This window comes from Protopterus annectens, chromosome 4.part1 (assembly GCF_019279795.1).
Source record: "Protopterus annectens isolate FY-2018-M chromosome 4.part1, PAN1.0, whole genome shotgun sequence".
Taxonomy (NCBI): domain Eukaryota; kingdom Metazoa; phylum Chordata; order Ceratodontiformes; family Protopteridae; genus Protopterus; species Protopterus annectens.
Genome location: NC_056734.1, coordinates 714,296,138 through 714,303,459, shown reverse-complemented (window position 1 = coordinate 714,303,459; position 7,322 = coordinate 714,296,138).

Here is a 7,322-nt window from a genome sequence, read left to right as displayed (position 1 = left end):
AATTGAAATGCTGTATTTTGGTAAGGCTACTGATGTCATCCACCTAGAAATACATCTCTGGGAAGGTTGTATCCCAGCAATCTCTGTAGCGCGTGCCATAACTGCATACTGTTGTAGTATGATAAAATAGTTAGGGAGGAGTTCTCATCCCAACCTTGGCAACTGTGTGTGTGTATCTGTGTAGAGAGCAATGCTTTTTATGGTAGTCACACTCCCTACAATTGAAATGCTCTACTTTGGTAAGGCTGCTGATGTCATCCACCTAGAAATACATCTCTGGGAAGGTTGTATCCCAGTAATCTCCATAGCGCATGCCATAACTGCATACTGCGGTAGTGTGATAAAATAATTAGGGAGGAGTTCTAATCCCAGCCTTGGCAACTCTCTCTGTGTGTGTGTGTGTGTGTGTGTGTGTGTGTGTGTGTGTTCCTGTCTGTGTAGAGAGCAATGCTTTTTAGGGTAGTCACACTCCTTACAATTGAAATGCTCTACTTTGGTAAGGCTGCTGATGTCATCCACCTAGAAATACATCTCTGGGAAGATTGTATCCCAGTAAGTAGCGCATGCCATAACTGCATACTGCTGTAATGTTATAAAATAGGAAGGAGTTCTAATCCCAACCTTGGCAGCTGTGTGTGTGTCTGTCTGTGTAGAGAGCAATGCTTTTTAGGGTAGTCACACTCTCTACAATTGAAATGCTCTACTTTAGTAAGGCTGCTGATGTCATCCACCTAGAAATACATCTCTGGGAAGGATGTATCCCAGTAATCTCCATTGCACGTGCCATAACTGTGTACTGCTGTAGTGTGATAGAATAATTAGGGAGGAGTTCTAATCCCAGCCTTGGCAACTGTGTGTGTGTGTGTCTGTGTGTGTGTGTGTGTGTGTGTGTGTGTGTGTGTGTGTGTGTGTGTGTCTGTCTGTGTAGAGAGCATTGCTTTTTAGGGTAGTCACACTTGCTGCAATTGAAATGCTCTATTTTGGTAAGGTTGCTGATGTCATCCATCTAGAAATACATCTCTGGGAAGGTTGTATCCCAGCAATCTCCACAGCGCATGCCATAACTGCATAATGCTGTAATATGATAAAATAGTTAGGGAGGAGTTCTCATCCCAACCTTGGCAACTGTGTGTGTGTATCTGTGTAGAGAGCAATGCTTTTTAGGTTAGTCACACTCCCTACAATTGAAATGCTATACTTTGGTAAGGCTGCTGATGTCATCCACCTAGAAATACATCTCTGGGAAGGTTGTATCCCAGTAATCTCCATAGCGCATGCCATAACTACATACTGCTGTAGTGTGATAAAATAATTAGTGAGGAGTTCTAATCCCAGCCTTGGCAACTGTGTCCGTGTCTGTCTGTCTGTGTACAGAGCAATGCTTTTTAAGGTAGTCACACTCCCTACAATTGAAATGTTCTACTTTGGTAAGGCTGCTGATGTCATCAACCTAGAAATACATCTCTGGGAAGGATGTATCCCAGTAGTCTCCATAGTGCATGCCATAACTGTGTATTGCTGTAGTGTGATAAAATAGTTAGGGAGGAATTCTAATCCCAGTCTTGGCAACTGTGTGTGTGTATCTCTCTCTGTGTAAAGAGCAATGCTTTTTAGGGTAGTCATACTCCCTACAACTGAAATGCTCTACTTTGGTAATGCTGCTAATGTCATCCACCTAGAAATACATCTCTGGGAAAGTTGTATCCCAGTAACCTCCATAGTGCGTGCCATAACTGCATACTGCTGTAGTGTGATAAAATTGTTAGGGAGGAGTTCTAATCCCAGCCTTGGCAAGTGCGTGTATGTGTGTGTCTGTCTGTGTAGAGAACAATGCTTTTTAGGGTAGTCACACTCCCTATAATTGAAATGCTTTACTTTGGTAAGGCTGCTGATGTCATCCACCTAGAAATGCATCTCTGGGAAGATTGTATCTCCATAATCTCAATAGCGCATTCCATAAGTGCATACTGCTGTAGTGTGATACTCTGGTAGGGTTATATTCCCCCCATGGCAATTCTGGATGTTATGTGTGTGTTTCCATGTCAGGGTAGGGAGCAATGCATTTTTGGCTAGTCACGCTCACTACAGTTCGAATACCCTACTTTGGCAATCCTGCGGATGTCATCCAATGTGAAATACATCTTTGGGGAAGGAGTTCTCCAGTAATCTCCATGGCGCATACCGTTGTAGTTTAATAAAATAAGTAGGAGTTCTAATCCCAGGTGTGTGTGTGTGCGTGTTTGTGTGTGTGTGTGTGTGTGTGTGTGTGTGTGTGTGTGTGTGTGTGTGTGTGTGTGTGTGTGTGTGTGTGTAAAACAACTGGGCCCAATGTGGAGCAGGTTTTGCAAATTTCTTATATGGTGGCCCTCCACCATACAGGGATAACAGATGTGAAATAGCCGAGAGGCTGGGCAGATCCATCCCCATACATGTGACATCAAGGCCAGACAAACAAAGTTAGCAACTCTAGTATTAGCCAGACAACACTCTCAACCCATGCCTCATACACACACACTTGCCTAGGCAACAGCCACTATGTTGGCAGTACACAGTGTATTGCCCACTGATAGTAACTATGGAGTGATTGCAGTGGCCTACAGAGGGCATGGCACCCTGTCCATCTGTCCAATAGGCATGTACATGCAGACAGTGCACCTTCCCCATGTTCCCCACTGGACAACTGCAACACCTGTGGTGCCATCAAATGTGACCCACAAGGGACATACCATGCCTGAAAACATGCCCCATATGGACAGATGTCGCTGATACCAGGGAATGCCATTAGCATGCTATCAGTGTAGGTGTAGGGTAAGCCTGCTGCCTATTACCAGTTCCTGCCACATGAGGCCAGGACTGACACATCTGATGATAATCTGTGTACACAACAAGGGCCATACACCCCAGGTACAGTTCCAAATGCCACTGTATATGCATGTGGGAGGTGTGCACATCACAGACACCATCCCTGTCATGGACTAAGGAACACATACATGACAAGCAATGCACAACATTGCCCACACACATGAGTCACCCACTTGACTGGATGGTGAATACAATACACACCTGTGTGGGCAATTCCAGAATCTACACCCCTGAGCCACAATGCAGACCATTGTCATGTGGCTTGATGCCAAGGTGTACCCTTCACCTAACCTTGTATAGCTATCTGGTACAGTTCACCACTAAACACCTGTGAAGCAATGCATGTTGGTACTGGCACCATGTGTGTGTGTGTTTGTGTGTGTGTGTGTGTGTGTGTGTGTGTGTGTGTGTGTGTGTGTGTGTGTGTGTGTGTGTGTGTGTGTGTGTGTGTATATGTGTGTGTGTGTGTGTGTGTGTGTGTGTGTGTGTGTGTGTGTGTATGTTGTATGATGCGTATGTTCACATTCACACTCACTACAACCCCCATTGGCATACTGCAGCATGCTGTCTGATGTCAGACACCTCCCCATACTCATTGTCTATACAACTTCTGTATGACCCTTGTGGTGCTTGTGATACCTGCACAGTAATGTGTTGTGGCAATCTCACTAGTGATGGGTTGTATTCCTGGCCCTGTCACGTGTGTCAATGTATTTGCATCCCTGTGAGAATGTGGCTGTGTTGATGCTGGCACCTGTTCATGTGGACAGACACGTGTACTACACCTACCGTATAGCTACCATATCCCTGTTGCAGATGTCACTCACCATCACATATATGTTCTGCGGGCTCCACAACATGTAACCTATGTGGCACATCCAATAACTGCATAGAAATGTGATAACCCTACATAGTCATCAACATACCCTGCGCTGGGAGGTGTATGACACAAACATGCTTAAGTTTTACTCTCCCACCCTCCCTGACTTGTCTTTGCCTCTGTCTGCCTCTCTCACTCCCTCTCTGGTGGATGTGGACACCTACACCTGCTTTGCTTAGGCAGTAGCATGTATATTTTAAGTGATGCTCATGATCAGCTGATGGTCTCTGCACGAATTGCAGTCCTTCCCTGGCTGATTGCATGTGGAACAGCTGTGGTAACTCCCATAGTCGGTGTGCATGGAAACAGTCCAATATCTAGAAACATCATGTTGGTGTTGGCCCTTTTCATTCACTGTGAACAGGAACTAGATCTGTTTGGCAAACAGCATATCAGATGGATTGTGGGTTTATCTCTAACAACATACACTGTGGAAACAGGGCAACACACAGTAGGGGGATGTGCCTGACCTGACTACAGAGTGTAAGTGCTGCTATACTGCATTTGGAGTAATGTTAATTTAGCAGTGTGTGTGTGTGGATATGGCTGTCCTACATGTTTTTAATACCTGCCATGTCAGTTCTATGTTTATGAGGCATCCCCATCTGTAGGGTCATCTGCAGACTGGGCAGTGTGTTGTGCCTTTGGTTTCATGTGTTACCCACAGAGCATCTATCTGTGAACTGCAGAAGGTAGTGTGAGGATTTCAGTCTGCCGATGATGAAAGCCATGACAGTTACTGACTTCATATCCCTCATAGGACATATGTTGCAACAAACCCTGTTAAAACAGTAACTGTATGAGGTTATCACAGCAACATGTCAATATTGGCCCTGTGTATGTGCTTCCAGCCACAACTCTGTCAACCTTTGTACATATGTCATGCATTAAGAGGTGCATATGTGCTGTATACCATAATTAGTGTCATCATATCTGATAACAAGCCAGTGAGATATCAGACTGTTACACGTTATGTACAGTAGGGGTTATATTTGATGACATAACCTGGACATTCTGTGGCTGTTTGTACAGTACTGAGGTCTGTGTACTTATAGTGAATGTCAACAGTGTGTGTATTGTTAATATGTGCTATGTCCTGTGTACAGACTGTGATAGATGTCATTGTTCTAGGTCCCATTCTAGCTGGTGTTACATGCTGCTCCACTGTATGTACTGTATTGGCTTACATGTTGGTAGGGCCACACACACACACATGTCCCATACTACAGACAGGCATCAGACCAAACTATGTAGCAGCCCAGTATATGTAGGATTAGTCTGTGAGTGGCACATATGAGGATGGTGTTGAACAGACAGTCCATATAATGTAATATTGTGCTAGCTTACCATATGTGGCTGTGGCTGTGTTCACATTGGTTGTGGTTATGCACTTTCACACATGTGTATCTTACCCTGTGCTGTGACATGCCTGTAGAGCCTGATATATATGCAGGTACATGTGCATTCCCCCATAGGAGATGTAGGCCAGTGTTGAGCCAGTCTGCCTGTAGCCTGCACAGTGCATTGTTACATGCCTAGCAGCTTAGTGTACTTACCCATTGAGGTGTCATGTCCAGATACTTGCCAGATGTACCACTGTCGGGCTTCCCTTAACAGTAATGTATGTCAGACAGAGCAGTGGGATGCTGTACAGATGTATATCAATATCTAGTGGGTAGTATGTGGCCATGGCACCCCTGTACCAGTGGTTATTATGTCTCAGGACAGACAGGGGTTTGTGAATGCATAACCTATGGTGGCAAATGTATACCAGTTGTTATGTGTTATACCCATCTACATGGCAGTTAACATCCATATTGTCAGGCATGGTCCACATGTTTTGCACTAAGAGGTTCTGTGTATACCTCTGGACTGTACAGAGTGTGTCAGAATGTCCACATATATTGGCCAATATCACTGCAGAAGTACACAGGGGCATTATGTGCTAGCAGCGGTACTGTACTATGATGTCCTCAGGATGTCTGTCAATAGCCAATGGCACACATGTGAAAAGCAGATGTGACCTCCCATACACATGATGTCTGTGAGGACAATCCCAATTACAGTAGCAATAGTCCACTAATATACCTGCTATACATACCTGACATCCATTTGCACTGCGAAGTTGGGACTATTGGGGCTGGGGTAGGGCTACACTCCATGTCCAGGACATTTGGTGAAAATATATATACATATAATTATCCCGATATGTGTATATATAATTACACATATACATATTGACATATATAGATGGGTATGTATATGTACATAGATATACATATACACACCCAGATATATACATATACAGAGCAATATATGTCTACACATATACAGATAGTGATACATATGCACATATATGTATGGGTATCTACAGATATATTGACAGTAGTAAATATATCAGAACAGATATGTATGCACATATATTTATAGATATCTATATCTATGTATCTATATCTATCTATCTATCTATATATATATATATATATATATATATATATATATATATATATATATATATACATACATATACGTATACCTATATATACACACATGTATATATACATATGCATATATATGTATATATATGTACATACGAAGAGATGTACACATGGCCATATATATGTAGCACTATACAGATGTGTATACAGACATATGTATGAGTATACATGTGTATGTACATGTAGACATATATACACCTATATGTATACAACCATATTCCTGTCATGAGTAAATGTCACAGTTGTGTATACCATCCCACATGTATCTCACCGTATGTATCTGCTATGTGACATAATGTAAAACAACATATGTGATGCAACTGTCATAGTAATAACAAGAACTACACAAATAATGAACCAAAGGCAATTGTACAATCCTACTCAATATGTGTATTGACAGCTATATTGATAAAACAACAGCTGTCTCTGTAGTGGTTAAGTGTTGTGACTTTAGTGTAAAGATTCCTGAGTTCAAGACCTGCAAGGGCTGTTCATTTTGTTGCTGGGCAGAACAAGGGCTGTCGGATACAGAGTGGTGAAGGCAGTTTTGAGCAGCTTTAAGCGGATTTGCACAGGTTTGCATGAAGCTAAGTCATGCTAAGCTATGGGTAAACGTACAGGCACTTACACAGTGTATGCAGCGCTTACCAGCGCGCAAATCAGCTTAGCTGTTATATTGCAGTAATGTTGATACTTACTAAGCATAGCTTAGCCCTGGTAACCAGGACACACATCCCAGTCTGATAACCTGTAATAAGTGTATGTAATGACATGTACAATACATGCACCTATGTGCTGTCATTACAGTAGCAAGGGGAGTGAATGTCCTGTGTGGGACACAGACATATATGAGGCCTGTACAGCACTGTTATCCATGTGAATGTGTGACATACAAGTGTAGTAGCCCTGGGTATGTGTTGTCACATTGGCATGTAGTGTATCATGTAAGAAATTCTACTGTTGACAGTGATAACCCAGGCAAGAGCAGGGTGATTAATGTAGTACTGACAACAGGCACACCTGCAAGCATGGCTGGACACCAACGCCTTCCTGTTGTATCCCTGGTGTGTGAGCTGTGTCAC